General features: G+C 39.2%; 1 long non-coding RNA gene across 1 annotated transcript in view; it reads right to left on the bottom strand.

Annotated features, from left to right (window-relative positions):
• Positions 1 to 1,699: 1,699 nt before the first annotated feature.
• The window catches only part of LOC107591896 (uncharacterized), a 17,408-nt gene continuing 3,320 nt past the window's right edge, over positions 1,700 to 15,787 (bottom strand). The window contains exon 3 of the long non-coding RNA XR_001609919.1: positions 1,700 to 1,709. This is a non-coding gene — a long non-coding RNA (uncharacterized lncRNA). The remainder of the gene's footprint in view (positions 1,710 to 15,787) is intronic.

The following is a 15,787-nucleotide window of genomic DNA, read 5'->3' as shown; positions in this document are numbered from 1 at the left end:
TCACATCTTATAATTACCACAAACTTGTTAACACTTGACACTTACCACCACTGAGAAACGTCCTGCTCCAGTTGTGCTTGCGAATCAGTCTCTTGTCGATCAGCCAGTTCGACCGTTTCATCATCAGACTCCGTAAGGTAAGGTACAATCGATACCATCTTTTCTATGTATTGACAAAGTCTCCAGGGCTGTCATTCCGTCATGGCAATGTTTCGTTTCCGACACGCGCTGTACGTGGTAGACCAATCCAGAGCCAATCGCTCTACGGCTCTGGACCAATCACAAAGGACTGCGCCATCTGACCAATCACAGCAGTGAGGGCTCACAGAAAGGAGGGGTTTAGAGAGACTGATTCTTTGAACTGCTTCGCACGAGTCGTTTACGAATCATTTAGAAATTAGGTAAAATTAAATCTATTTTTTTTTAGAAAACTAACGTGTTTTTTGACCTTGCATGCATGTAAACCTGTTTTAGGAGCCTCATAAAACAATATTAGTAACCTTAAAAATGGCATAATAGGGGCACTTTAATCATTTAGAAATTAGGTAAAATTAAATAATTGTTTTTGAGAAAACTAACGTGTTTTTTGACCTTGCATGCATGTAAACCAGTTTTTGGAGACTCATAAAACAATATTAGTAACCTTAAAAATGGCATAATAGGGGCACTTTAATACATGCAAAAGTTCGGTGATGTGATTGAGATGTGAAATTATTGAGCCAATCATAGGATTTCCTCCACTATTTTGAAAGGTTCAGTAGATAAAAATACATTTTAGATTACACATCATGAGAACATTACTTGGATAATTACATTAAATGAAAACTCTGATTCTAATGATAATAATAATAATAATAATAATAATAATAATAATAATAATAATAATAATAATAATAATAATAATAATAATAATAATAATAAAATGTATTCAGAACGTGTGTGAATTTAAATAAAATACCAGAATCAAAGACTTTCACAGTGTTTAGTTCATTTAACAGTACTTGAATTTCTACATTCTTCAAATGTGTTTCCTCCACTATTCCGTTGTCGCTATAGTTTAAAAATGCTTCCCTGATGGAATCATTTAAGAACCAGAATTGTTAGTTAGATTCTCTGTCTCAAACTTATTCAAACTGTCAGTTTAAATGATTTAACAGATTCTTAACCAATATTTTCTTTATATTTTAATGTAAATATGTAAATATATGTATCAATAATTCAATATAGTTAACCATGCAGTATAGTTAAAAATATCATTACACTTTTTTATTTTTTTATTTTTTTAAAAATGTGTTTTAGTTTGCATATTTTTTAAATGATGATGTGTGTGTACAAAATATGGCACAGTTACGAAAATGTCATCCCGTAATGCCTGAAACATTGTCAGTCTAACCACAGCTGATGGTTTTTACTGTAAATTTTACTGTCAAAATTTGACTTTTTTATGGTGCACATTTCGAGGCACTTTTACAAATATGGTGGTACTAAAATATTACTTTATGGAACTTTTAAAGGGATCATCGGATGTCCATTTTCCACAAGTTGATATGATTCTTTAGGGTCTTAATGAAAAGTCTGTAACATAGTTTGGTTAAAATGTCTCAATGGTAGTGTAAAACACCTTTTTTACCCTGTCAAAAATAGCTCTTTTCAGTGAGCTCTGCTGACCCCGCCCCTCTCTTCCGAGCTGCTCTCAGAGAAACTGTTTACTTTAGCCGCATTCATCGTGAAACTTGCTAATTAGCACATTATTAGGAAAGGCGATTTGCAAAGATTCATTAAAAAACCTTACACTCACTTCTTCTGTAGGTGAAGCTGGATCACGAATGATTCGCGTGAACATAGATGCATTTAGGTAGATCGGGGGCGCATTCCCTTCAAAAACAAACGTAATCCACTGCGTCTTTGGCCGGGTCTAAGGTAAGACACCAGACCAGTCTGTGCTGAGGCGCTACTGTCAATCAAACTATCGTGGGAGGGGCCTGATTTTAATAGATAAAAAAAAAAAAAACACTGGGTGGATTTTTATCATTATAGGATGGTTGTGTACACACACTGCCAACACACATTTCAGTTCAAACAACTTGTAAAAGTGCATGTAGCATCCTATGACCCCTTTAAGAAAGCAGAATTGTCAAGTGAAACCAGATGTGTTAGATTTCATATGATTTTCTATATAATTGCAACTCCTACACAAATTTTGCATTAAGAGTATGATGGCGTAACAAAAGTGTTCATTAAGTTACGCTGCCTCCCAGAAACATCACTACTGGTTAAAGCCTGATAGCAAGTGTGTGTGTGTGTGTGTGTGTATACATGTGTAAGATAAGAGAAGGCAGGAGTAGCAGCACAGGGTAAAGGAGAAACGGTTTGTTCTTTCTCTGTCTCAGCTGGGAGAGGACCTCAATCCTGACCCACATACACCGCCCTTCCTTCTCCAATCTGGACCCGATCCAGCGAGCACCGTGGGTGAGTCTGAGACAGTAAAGGAAATCTGTGTGCATGTCAAAAGAGAGAGAGACTGAAACGGAGGGGGGGAAAAGAGAAGAGGCAGTGAGTTGGTATCACAGCTGGAGTCAGACTTCATCTTGAAGGAGAGTCAGGAAGAGAAATGATGGAATGAATCTCGCTCAGTGTGTGTGAGACAGCTCGGGCCTCATATTTCTGTTTGAGCAGTCGCAGCGCAGCGCTTTCATCATCTTGAGTGGGAGAGATGCCCATCACGGTTTAAAGCCCGCTGTACCAGATTGTCATTGTATTTACTGGCAGGTCATGGAACATGAGGACAGGAAAGAGACTGAGTGTGTCTCACCTGCATGCAGACTGTTCCGTCACATTAGCAAAGCGACATTGTCATTTTATCAAGGTGGCTGTGTAAAAAAAAAAAAAAAACGAGACAGACATCCATGGCTAGTTGCCTCATGCTAATTGCTCAATGCTGACAAGGACGTTTACAGCCTAATAATAACTTAAACTACCTTCAGAATTGAGCTACTCGTCATTTAATGGCATAGTTCACCCAAAAATAAACATTCTGTCATCATTTACCTACCCTCCAGTTGTTCCAATCCTGTATGATTTTCTTTCTTCTGTTGAACACAAAAGAAAAAGGTTGGCAAACAGTTGCAAACAGAATAAGAGTCAATGGCTACCAGCAATTGTTTGGTTAAAAACATTCTTCAAAATATGTTTTATTTGCTCAAAAAATACAGTTAAAACAGACATGATTATTATTGCAATTTAAAATAATTGTTTTCTAATCGAAAATGTTTTAAAATGTAATTTATTCCAGTGATGACAAAGCTGATTTTTTCAGTAGCCATTACTCCAGTCTTCGATGTCACATGATTTTCCAGAAATAATTACAATTTGACATATATTCTATTTAAAAATAAAATGTAAAATGTATAAATAAACAACATATCTAAAATTATCAGTTCACTTATTTATTTATTTATTTATTTATATTTTTACTTGTATGGTGCTTTATACAATACTGGTTGTGACAAAGCAGCTTTACAGAGTCTAACAGGAAAATAGTTTGTCAATGATGCAAGATTTTAGCATCATTTTAGCATTTAACATTTTTTAATAATAATGTATAAAAAATATATAGTTTATAGTTGCCAAAATGCCATTATGTAATGCCTGAAACATTGTCACTTTATTTCCCATAAACTTCAGACAACCACAGTTGTCAGTTTTCATTGTAAAATTTTTACTTTAAAAGTTTGTCATTGGGTTTGACACAGGGTCACCGAGTTACTTACATCTCTAAACAGCGTGTGTACACCATTTTGGACTCATTTTCTTTTTCGCCACCAGGCTTATAAATTGTGGGCCAGGCCGACATTTTGAGGTCTCATTTGAGGAAAAATAGTCTTTGGATGAGAGAAGACACTAAAAAAGACGTCTGAGTTGCTTTCTAATTCCGTATTCTGGGCCAAGTCCGCAATGGTGAGGTGGAAGACACTATGTAGGCACCTGAAAAGAGGTCAGGGGCAATGCAAACTCACTTCTGATTGAAGCATACTACAGTTACAGATACAACGGCTCCACTAATACACCCGGTATCATGGACCAACCAACTTCTTGGCATTCACAAATGTTAAGGATAAAATATTACATTTATATGCTGTGAATGCTGACAGGATGAGCGTGTCATATATTTAAGCTCATCTAAGAGAGAAGGAACACTTGAGTTTGTGTTTCTGTATAGATGTTTATGTCAGCATGATCCCTATCAGATGTGGCACTATTGCACACTGGGCTGCATCACTAAAACAGAGTTAGAGCAACAGCTTAATCGCCCTTGTGCTGGCCTGGGAGCTGTTGTCTGTCGCAGTCCACATCTTATTGTACGGTAGGAGTGGAATAGTGGTCTCTTGCCTCCAGCAGATGGCACTTATGTCAAAGTGAAGCACTGTGAGGGCCCTGCAGTTGCCTGTTCATTTCCACAACAGTTCCCAATCAAACCGTGTAATACAATTACTGGCTGTAAAGTATTCAGCTGACAGAGCAGGGTCTGTTTCGGCCACCTTATTTGATGTAGGGATGGGGTGGTATACAAAAAAATGTACCTCTCTCTCTCTCTCTCTCTCTCTCTCTCTCTCTCTCTCTCTCTCTATATATATATATATATGAGATGAGATGATATAATCAGCTCTATTAGCCAGTTAAATTCGGCATGTTTATTTAATTAATTCTTGCTTACTACTTTAATTAAATGTTGAACTAAAATCTAGTTAAAATTGTGCACTGTAAAAAGCTGTAACCGGCAATTGTTACCTTAAAGAGGTTCTTCGACCTGATTTTGTCCAAGTAAATTGGTTTTGCTGGTATAAATTAATGTTTAGGTTGGTTCAGTGATGTTAAATAAAATTTTTGATTTTCAAAACCAGTTAATTTAGATGTTGACATTTTTAGGTTACCATTTTTGGTCCCACTTTATATTAAGTGGCCTTAACTACTATGTACTTACATTTAAATTAATAATTTGGTGCAATGCACTTATTGTGTATATGCATGTTTTTACATTGTACTTATATTTTAAAAATACCTGCATGCAATTACATCTGTAATTAATTTCTGTAATTACATTTATAATTACACTGTTGACCCATCCCTTACACCTTAACCCACCCTTAAACCTACCCATACCACCAAACCTGTCCCTAACCTTACCCATATCCCACCTCAATAGCAGCAAAGGTTTTTTGCAATACAATATAAACACAATAAGTACATTGTACTTATTTTTTGATGTAAGTACATAGTAGTTAAGGCCACTTAATATAAAATGGGACCCAATTTTTTAGTGTGCTTAATTTTATATAGCAGCAAAATCATCACAGATACGTCAGGGGTTTTCAATATGTCATTCAGCTCTAATAATATGCCAATTGGTTTGAGGAAGAGAGATTAGAAAAGGAGGAAGGACATCCTGAACTGGTTTCATTTCAATGACCCTCAGGGGAAAAATTACACTGTCAATGAGATAGGTGGAGTAAAATTATGGCAGACCAGACATGGACCAATTAATCATCATTATGAATATAGTAATAATTTTTGTAATATTTAATGTTTTAATAAAACCATTAGCCAAATAAAAAGCACATTAAAATGAGCACATTGCTCACAATATTGATTTAAGTTATATAGTATCACCAGTGCTAGTTGCATTTCAATGATCCTCCGGGGAAGAATTACGGTGTTGATGAGATGAGTAGAGAACAATACAATAACGGCTGCAGGAGGTCAAGAGTTACAGAAGGATCGTTACTAGTGTCAGCAAACAAGTGTTCTGGTGGCCTTTCTGTGTCCCCAACAAGAACCTATAGGTCCCCTGGACTACCTCCAATAATATGACAACAGTCATAACCGTAAAAAGAGCAGTGCTGTCCTCCCCCTCATATTCCATATTTCACCCTCATTCCCTCTGTCTTTCCCTTATTCGTCCTCATAAGTTAGTGTGAAATGAGGGAACATTTGAGAGCCGTGTGCATGTCTGAGTATGGCTGTGAATGTGTGTGAGACAGATGCTGGTTTTGAGATGAGTGCATTTTAAAAAGAGACCCATATCAGACAACTTTAACACACTCATGGCAATTCCAACACTGGCTCATTGGAGGGAAAAAAACAAACAAAAAAACAAACTTACATACACACTATGATTTACAGCTGAAATGAACACTGTAAGCAGTGAAACATTGTGACGAGTGGGGGCGGGGCCAAGAGCCGTGGGAACGGAGCGAGGCCGGTGGAGTAATTGATAATGAGCGACACCTGCGCCACTGACCGGTCTCGAGTCTCACGGAGGAGCTCCGGAAGGATAAAAGGGAGGAGTGACGACAGTGTCGGATGAGAGAGGACCAGGCCTGAAGTTTATTTTGTGTTTTGGTTTTGTTTGTGCGCGACAGTCGTCCGCGAGGGGCGCTGTTTTGTTTTGTTTATTTTATTATTAAAGTATTTAAACGTTCGCCGGTTCCCGCCTCCTTCTTCCCGAACTACGAACTGTGTAGGAAGGAGGGACACGCTGTCAGAGAGCCCTCGCTGCTGAGGGGGATCGCGGTGCTGAGGAGATCGGGCAGCAGGAACGAGCTGAGAGACCACCGGTGGCTGCCCGAGGCGGTGGTGCTGGAACTATGGAAGACGAGGTGGGACGGAGAGCTCGCTGCCATGCTCCTGGGTCGAGGAGGGGTGGCTGCCGTCCGAGAGGGAGCGGAGGAGTCGGCCCCGTTCGCCAGGAGGCCGGAGCCTGCTGCCATCCGCCATGATTGGGGAGGAGCAGGGAACGGGGGACTCGCTGCCGGCTGCCCTCAACAGGAGGAGCCATCGCCGTCCACCAGGAGGCGGAGGAGTGGTGGGCCGTCCACCAACGATGTCCAGTTCCATCGCATGGCACCGCGAGTGAGAGCCTCTCAGCCGGTTGAGGACCAAGCGGCAGTGTGTCCGGGAACCGGACAGATATATATATATTTTTTCTTTTCCTCTCTCCCTCCGTGATCGGCTCCCCCGGACGGGGGAGGGGGGGGTAGAGCGCAGTCTCGGGAGTACCCCCCGGCCTGCGAGGGGCGGTGGGGGTATGTGACGAGTGGGGGCGGGGCCGAGAGCCGTGGGAACGGAGCGAGGCCGGTGGAGTAATTGATAATGAGCGACACCTGCACCACTCCTGGTCTCGAGTCTCACGGAGGAGCTCCGGAAGGATAAAAGGGAGGAGTGACGACAGTGAAACACGAGAGAGGACCAGGCCTGGAGTTTATTTTGTGTTTTGGTTTCGTTTGTGGCTATTTTGTGTTTGTTTATTTTATTAAAGTTTCTTTGAATGTTCGCCGGTTCCCGCCTCCTTCTTCCCATGACTACGAACTGCGTTAAAAACATCAACAACTTTAATTTTCATTTTATGATGACCGGGGCAGATTAACAATTAAGAAAGACCTGCTTTTGCTTGGTCTCTTGCACAATACTATGTTATGACGTTCATCTGTTTTGGATAAAACTCAATTATTTTCAGTGAGTCTGGGTTGGGCAATTCATAGCTATTTTACATTTTGACGAATTGGTGGCAAATTTGTATGAACGAGATCATACAAATTTGCCATCAATTTGTCAAAACATAAAATAGTTACAAATTGCTCAAACCAGACTTATTTTATATGATCTGCTCACAACGCATAAATAGTTAGGCTTAGGCTGAGACTCATTTACACAAACATATAACATAAATTGTTTCTCATCAAATTTCTGCAAGACTAAATTATCTGAGCTATGGCCTAGTTGAACAAGATGGCGTCTGTGAGTTTTGGCGGCGCAAGGGTGGGTATTCTTATTTCCGGTCTCTGCGGCATTCACATTTACTGTAAGGGGAAACTCATACGAAACTTGTCTAGATAGATATAATTCATATTTTTCAAATTAAATAGGGGATAGTGGTAGGCTATCCAAGACAAGAGAAAAGTTCCTCATTATGTTATTCGGAGTGTCTCTTTACAATAAGTGCGAATAGCCCACCTTGTTGGCAGAGGCTATTTACACTAGCTCCACCCACAAACGTGTGATAGTCAACATTATAAAAGACGGCTGTCAATTGTTAGCTCTAGTGGCGTAGATAGTAAAGTGTGTAATGTAGTATTTATTTGACACAAATCTGCCTTTTGCCGAACTTTTTTTTTTTCATTTTCAAATCCCATATCACATCGGAAAGGCATTAATTTTCAATAAAAATGAAGGAAATAATCAAAAAGTTAAAAATAAAGTATCGGGTAGGTGTAGGGAGGGCTTTATTGTCCCAATAAGGTGGCATCCATTTAATAATTTGAATTAAAATTATAATTTACACTCAATACGCCATTATTGCATACTGTTTTGTAATGTACTATAATACCGAGGTGCAGATAATTGCCCCTATTTGCAAAAAGTAGTATAACTAGCAGAAAATCCTGCTATTTTAACAGTGTAAATGGAATCTATCGCTATTTGCACTTAGTGTAAATAGCATATTGTTAAAAATACTGCTATTTTAACATAGTGTAAATATAATCCATTGCTATTTGCACTTAGTATAAATAGCCTCTATCGCTATTTACACATAGTGCAAATAGCCGCTGCCTTATGTTATTACGTACCTCTGTGTGGTCAAGTTCAAATTCATCAAGATACAATACGGAGATTCCTTCATTCTTTCTTCTGTTGATTATGCGATTCTGCATCAGTGGTTAGTCAAAATCCATGGGGATCTCTTTATTCAAACACAAACCACTAAATGGTGTGATATTGTACATTTGAGGAGTTGATTTTGTTCTGACTGCTGGGTACATTATCTGTACATGCTCCTTGTGCGTAGAACAACTCTATAAGGTCGGCATTATGGACTCAATATATGTTTTATTAACTTTATTTGGTAACGTTATTTATAGCTATATCTGTATAATTTAACATAATTATTGTAGTTTTGTATTTATTAGAAGATCCGTGTTTGTATTTCCCTGTGTGTTTTTATTAATTTGATCTGTTTTGTGCAAATGAGTTTAAGAGCATCTGTTGCGTGAATCATAATTGTCAATCTGGTGCCTATAAGCAGCGCATACAGTATATTTTCACAAATTGTTTGCAATAATTAGGCTACTTAAAACCTTTAAATTTGTAGCTATATTTATTAGGATTATCTTTACAGCCTGTGTTTTAATCTGAAAATATGACTGACGCAAAGATAACTTTATCTTTGCAATCATTTGCAATCAAGTCAACGATATCGCTGGAAATGAAGTGTACCCAACTAAGCAAGCCAGAGGCGACAGCGGCAAGGAACCAAAACCAAAAGAATGGAGAAAAATCCTTGGGAGAAACCAGGCTCAGTCGGGGGGCCAGTTCTCCTCTGGCCAGACAAAACCAGCAGTTCAATTACAGGCTGCAGCAAAGTCACATTGTGCAGAGGACTCAACTGGTTCCTGTGGTCTTGTCCCGGTGGTCGTCTGAGACAAGGTCTTTACTGGGGATCTGTATCTGGGGCTCATCTAGTTGTCCTGGTCTCTGCTGACTTTCAGGGCTGTAGAGGTCCTCTCTAGGTGCTGATCCACCATCTGGTCTGGATACGTACTGGATCCGGGTGACTGCAGTGACCATCTGATCTGGATACAGACTGGATCTGGTGGCTACGGTGACCTCGGAATAAGAGAAAAACAGACTAATATTAGCATAGATGCCACATGCAACTTTCCCATTCTATACACATTCCTTTTATAGCTCTATATCAGGGGTGTCAAACTTAATTCCTGGAGGGCCGGACCCCTGCAGAGTTTAGATTCAACCCTATAATTAAACACTCCTGATCCAACTAATAAAGTCCTTCAGGCTTATTTGAAAACGGATGGAATGTGTGTTGGAGCAGGGTTGGAACAAAACTCTGCAGGTCTCCGGCTCTCCATGAATTGAATTTGACACCCCGGCTCTATATGGTTACTGTATGACAATAATCGTCTTATTTGTGTATTTTTATTTCCCCTAAATAATTTTAAAGAAACACTTAGATCGACAGAGTAAGAATTGAAAATTAACTGAGTACGCTGTCAAGTCTCCTGAGATAAGAAAGAGCAACCTTTGACTGTGAGCAATAGAGTTTTCATCAAGGGAGAGAGGAGACTGAACTGCAGTAACAGATTGTCTTATTCATGCACTTTATTACTGTAGTGAGTTCTGTCCAAACAGAGGATCTCACTGTATATCCAAATTAAACTCCAGTACAATCCAATACAATCCAATGAAAACTCACAGTCTGTGTTTGAAATGAATCCAAAGAGTTTATTGAAGACTTGTACACACTTCCAAGAAGGGAACTGTGTGTACAACAAGTTTAAATAACTAGATAAACATACTAAAAGAAATACTAGAAAAGTATTGTGCAAGCAATATACAATCTAACAGTATAAAGTCACCTTGTGAGGACTCTTGAACTCTTGAGGCAATGCTTAATTCTGCTGTGTGTGATCCACTCAATCCACTCTCTATCTGCCATAGTTCAGTCAATTCCCCACTGAAGTGCTGTTATAATGAGTCCAAAAACCACAAAATGAGTCAGTTTTTCTCTATCTCAAGATGCACTAACTGGGCCTACAGAAGTTGTTGGGGACATTAAACATAATCACACCGAACAGGTAAGCTCATCTACTTCACTAGTCTATGTTTACAACCTTGCTGTGTTTATACTCACCCTCTTGCAAACTATATTAGCTTAACCTTTCCAATTTGTAGTTCAAAAACCAAAGTCATGCGACTGTGTTGTAGTTTGCTTATAGCCTAACTTTAGCATTTTACTTCTTGTGATAGTATTTAGGCTTTAAAATCAACTTGTTTATTTTGATTAGCTTGAATAAAATTTGTAAAAATCATAAACCTTTGTTGGTAACAGACCTTATTTTCTGCAATAATTTTATGGCCAATGGACAAAAAAAAATCCTGTCGGGTTTTTGTCGTGGGAACCAGACTGATACTAACTTCTGGAAAACAAAAATATGTCATCCCTATCACTTTGAATTACAGGTCGTCTCATACCAAACTCAATTCAAATAAACAGAAAATGTTTTGATAGTGTCTCAAATTATTATTATTATTATTATTATTATTTATTTTAATTATTGGGGCAAGTTAGTTTATCAAATGTCTACCAAAGAGATATGCCACAGTCTGGGCCCTAAGAGATACCTTTAAAAGCTTACAGCATATGTTTTGAATAATAATAATAATATATTCATGTTTAGAATAAATACAATAAAATGGCAAACTTTGTAATATTGTTTACTTTTGGTAGAGATTAGAGGACTATTATATTCTCAGAGGTTGCTGTTTCATAGCACAGGAGACTTAATGTTTCATAACTTACTGTTTATTAACTATTTCATAACTGTCTTGGATGATTTCCTAAGATGTCTTAGAAGAAATAAACACTTCCTCATACATACAATGCATATAGAGCTACAGCATAGGAAGAACTGAAAGATAAATATTCATTTAAAGATCTCAGACTTTTTATTCCAGACTTTGGTGCCATGGCAAATCTGAGCACAGTATGAAATATTGTTGAGATATCTCACACAGATACTCTTCTGAAACTCTAAAGAACATATATGTAAGTGAGCTTAGATGTATGCTTATGGAAAGGTCTCAATTTACTCTTCATCCATCTCATTGCTGAATTAATTTCTCATTTTTATTCCCTACAGGTGACCTTTAACCTATACATCTATTCTACTCAACAGAGTAAACCTCACCCCACACACCTATAATGTAATTGCTAATTACTTTATAACGTGATAAGGATAAAACCAGCTTCATTTAAATCACTGATGTCTCATTTATGTCTAAAGTAATCAATAATTTCTTTGTATGTAAACTCCGAGGGCGGGGAAGACGCGTGCTGATGTGACCCTTCACTCTTCAGAAACTCCAGTAAACGCAAATTATAAATCCTTCTCAGTACATTTAATATATTATGCATGCAGCCATGCTTACATGCAGATAAATAAGCTACAGGCCAACTGATATACTGAATATATATCTAACAAAACACATGTGCCCTTGGAATGAAAATGCAGATTTGTGGTTCATGCTGCATCCGCATCTATCGTCACATGCCTACATCCCTGTTCCAAAAGTGAAATACAGAGTTCTGGCATGAAACTCTAGATGGCGCAGTCTGATCGGTCTAACTCAATCTGACCTAATGACGTCATTATCACATGGCACATCTGATTGGTCCTCTCCTGTATCAGTAGCCAATGAGCTTGCTGCTCAACATTCAAATATATGACTAGTGCTTGCCATAGCAGTTGCAGCTTGCTTCAGAAACCCTCCACCTTCCCCAGCTCCACCTGTATAAATCTGCTACGAGGTGATTCATGTATGCTATATAGGGGGTATTCATGTATGTTATATTTGCAGCAGCAATATTTCTTACATGCTCACAGCAGCATGTTGTGGATGTATTGGCAGTAGCAAGTCTCGGTACTTGCTCTGCTGCAGCAGCGTAGCAGATCTATTCCGCCAAGACCAAATACATTAACATTGACATGTACATTACCATGCCAATCCCTCCGAGAGTTGTCATGACAGAACTTGACTTCAGGCTGATCACAAGCCTCTCTGGATTTTCACATGTACTCGAGCCCTTAAGTAGATACTTTGAGTGAGACTTACTCGGGTGGGGGAGGATTTGGGATCGATGTGATCGATCAATGGTAAACATTCTTCAAAATAAAGATACAGGTTTGGAATAACATGAGGGTGAGTAAATGATGGAATTTTTGGGTGAACTATCCCTTTAAGAAATGCTAAATTATTAAGGTAGCTACTGCAAGCCATGGAATACTCAATACTATTATATTATAAAGTCTCATCATTATTATATTATAAAGTAATCATCAGTTTTAGAGCACATTGGCATGCTAATCAATTATTCTATATCTTAGTTAGATATACAATAATTATTGTATATATTAGTTCAAAAAGGAAATGGCTTTATAATGTGCTGTTAAATATGAATAAAAAAAGAAAAGAAAAATAAGAATAAACAAAACTATTTAATATAATATATGATATAGGATGTCAAGCAGAAACTTCTAGGAATATGTCCTATCGTCACAATCTCCAACTGGAGTGCTTATGAGCTCCACCAGTGGGCACTCCATCCCTGACATTTGCCACTCACCCTGGACTACATTCCCCATAATCCTTTGCCGGACTCATCATCTATTGCATCACCTGTCTCTCATTAGATCTCATCATCAGTTTACAGCTGTCTCACATTAGAAGGACTTTAAAAGATGCACACACACTCAAACACTTCGCTGGTGAATCTGTAACGAAGGAGGCGTGACAACGGAGTAGGGATCCAACTGCAAGGCTTTTAATTAAAAGAGCATGATCAAAACAGGCAGGGTCAAAATATCAGCGAAACAGTACATCCAAGGCAATTCAAAAGAGTAATCCAAAAAAACAGGCAAAGGTCAGGGCAGGCAGCAAACAATCATAAAACAGATAAATAGTCCAAGATCAAAACACACGAAGACAAGGCAGAGCAAAAAAAAACACAGGAATGAAACTCGGGGAAACCAGGAGAACGCTACAGGCTAAGCATTCATCAGCGAAGTGTTAGAGTGTGTGTGCATCTTTTAAAGTCCTTCTAATGTGAGATAGCTGTGAACTGATGATGAGATCTAATGAGAGACAGGTGATGCAATAGATGATGAGTCTGGCAAAGGATTATGGGAATGTAGTCCAGGGTTAATGGCAAAAGTCAGGGATGGAGTGACCACTGGTGGAGCTCATGAGCACTCCAGTTGGTGATTGTGACACCTATTACTGTTTTTTCATAATAACTTAATTGTTTTTACTTCTATATATATACATATATATAAAAAGATCTACTACTTTTACTGTAGTATTTTACAGTATTTATAAAAACAGTGATGCTTTTCATATTTTATGCATACACTGGGGTAAAAAAAAAGAGTTCTGTGGACTGTGTTTATAATAAAATGTGTAGTAAAATGCAGATGGTAACTGAAATAACCATCAACACAAACACTCTGGGCCTCATTTATCAATCTATCAGAAACGAGCGCAGATCTGTGCGCACAAATCAACTTACGACAGAGTTCACGTGTGATTTATGAAACATTCGTATGCCGCCAATCTCACCGTACAAATGATCGTATGTTGATATACTAATGTTGTTTGTGTGTGCGTGAGGCGCCTGTGCGATCAGATGGATTAAATCAAATAAAGATATAAAGAAAATAAATTAAATGCATTAAGAGTGTCAAAAAAATGAGCGTAGCCTATACTTGTTGCAGTGTTTTTTCCCCCTTTTGTTAATCTGTTAATTATATTATAGCCTATTATATATTTTGTGTGATCCTATTGATTTTATTCCTTTTATAAACTTAATTTCTGTTTTTCTCCTTTCACAGAAGCGCTGCAGGTGCATGATGCGACGATTGAATCCTCACGGTCTTGCTGCGTGCATATAAAGCTAAAGCCCTGTACAAACCAACAACAAAAAAATACATTATAATCTTACTGGTTAATGATCGACTAATGAGCTTCGTTTGACGGTCAGGAATATAAAAATGAACAAAATGCTGTCAATCTACAATTGTCCACTGTATTTACTATGCTCTGCGCAAGTTCAGGTAACTCAAAAACTTGCGTACACGAGCTGAGATCAGACGTGAGATTTGATCGTAGCCACCGCTCATGTCCATATTGATAACGTTGCGTTGAAACGACCAAACGCCCAATTTTCTGTCGTACGTTAGTTTCGTAAATGAGGCCCTCTGTGTTGAAAATGTAGAGTTCCCCTTCGGGAACTCGAGCTGCGTCGGAAAACGCTAGGGGAACGCCTTCAAGTCATGCGTCTGAAGTTCAAAATGCTCACTGTCAAACAGGTCGTGTCTCAGATCAGGTCCGAGGACTGGTTCGTCACGATAGATCTAAAAGATGCTTATTTTCATGTCTCCATCCTTCCCAGTCACAGGAAGTTCCTGAGGTTTGCTTTCAGGGGCAAGGCTTACCAATATCGTGTCCTTCCCTTCGGCCTAGCACTCTCAACCCGTACTTTCACGAAGTGTGTGGATGCTGCCCTGGCTCCTCTGCGGCTCCAGGGCATCCGCATATTCAATTACATCGACGATTGGTTGATTTTAGCTCAATCAGAGCAGACGGCGGTTCGGCATCGAGATGTCGTTCTCGCTCATATGGGAAAGTTGGGGTTAAGACGAAATGCCAAGAAAAGTGTGCTGTCTCCATTACAGAGGACCACTTATCTGGGTGTGGTGTGGGGATGCAGGCATGTTTATCTCCTGCTCGGATCGAGTCGATCATCACGGCAGTCATCGCCATGTGCTGGTGCGCACCGACAACACAGCGGTGGTCTTTTATATCAACCACCAGGGAGGTCTGCGTTAGCGCCCCTTATGCAAGCTGGCGCATCAGATCTTTGTGTGGTCCCAGGGCAAGCTCCTCTCGCTGAGGGCAGTGCATATTCCTGGGCATCTCAATATGGGGGCAGACATCCTGTCGAGGCAGGGGCCGAGGCCCGGGGAATGGATGCTTCACCCCGAGGTGGTGAAGCAGATATGGAGAGTTTTTGGCCAGGCTCAGGTGGACTTGTTTGCGACTCAGACGACATTGCAATGTCCCCTCTGGTTCTCTCTGACTCATCCAGCGCCACTGGGGCTGGATGCGATGGTACAGACTTGGCCGAGGCTTCGGCTGTACGCTTTTCCCCCGATCG

Source organism: Sinocyclocheilus grahami, unplaced genomic scaffold (assembly GCF_001515645.1).
Source record: "Sinocyclocheilus grahami isolate Dianchi unplaced genomic scaffold, SAMN03320097.WGS_v1.1 scaffold147.1, whole genome shotgun sequence".
Lineage (NCBI taxonomy): Eukaryota > Metazoa > Chordata > Actinopteri > Cypriniformes > Cyprinidae > Sinocyclocheilus > Sinocyclocheilus grahami.
This window is presented reverse-complemented; position numbering and strand designations above follow the sequence as displayed.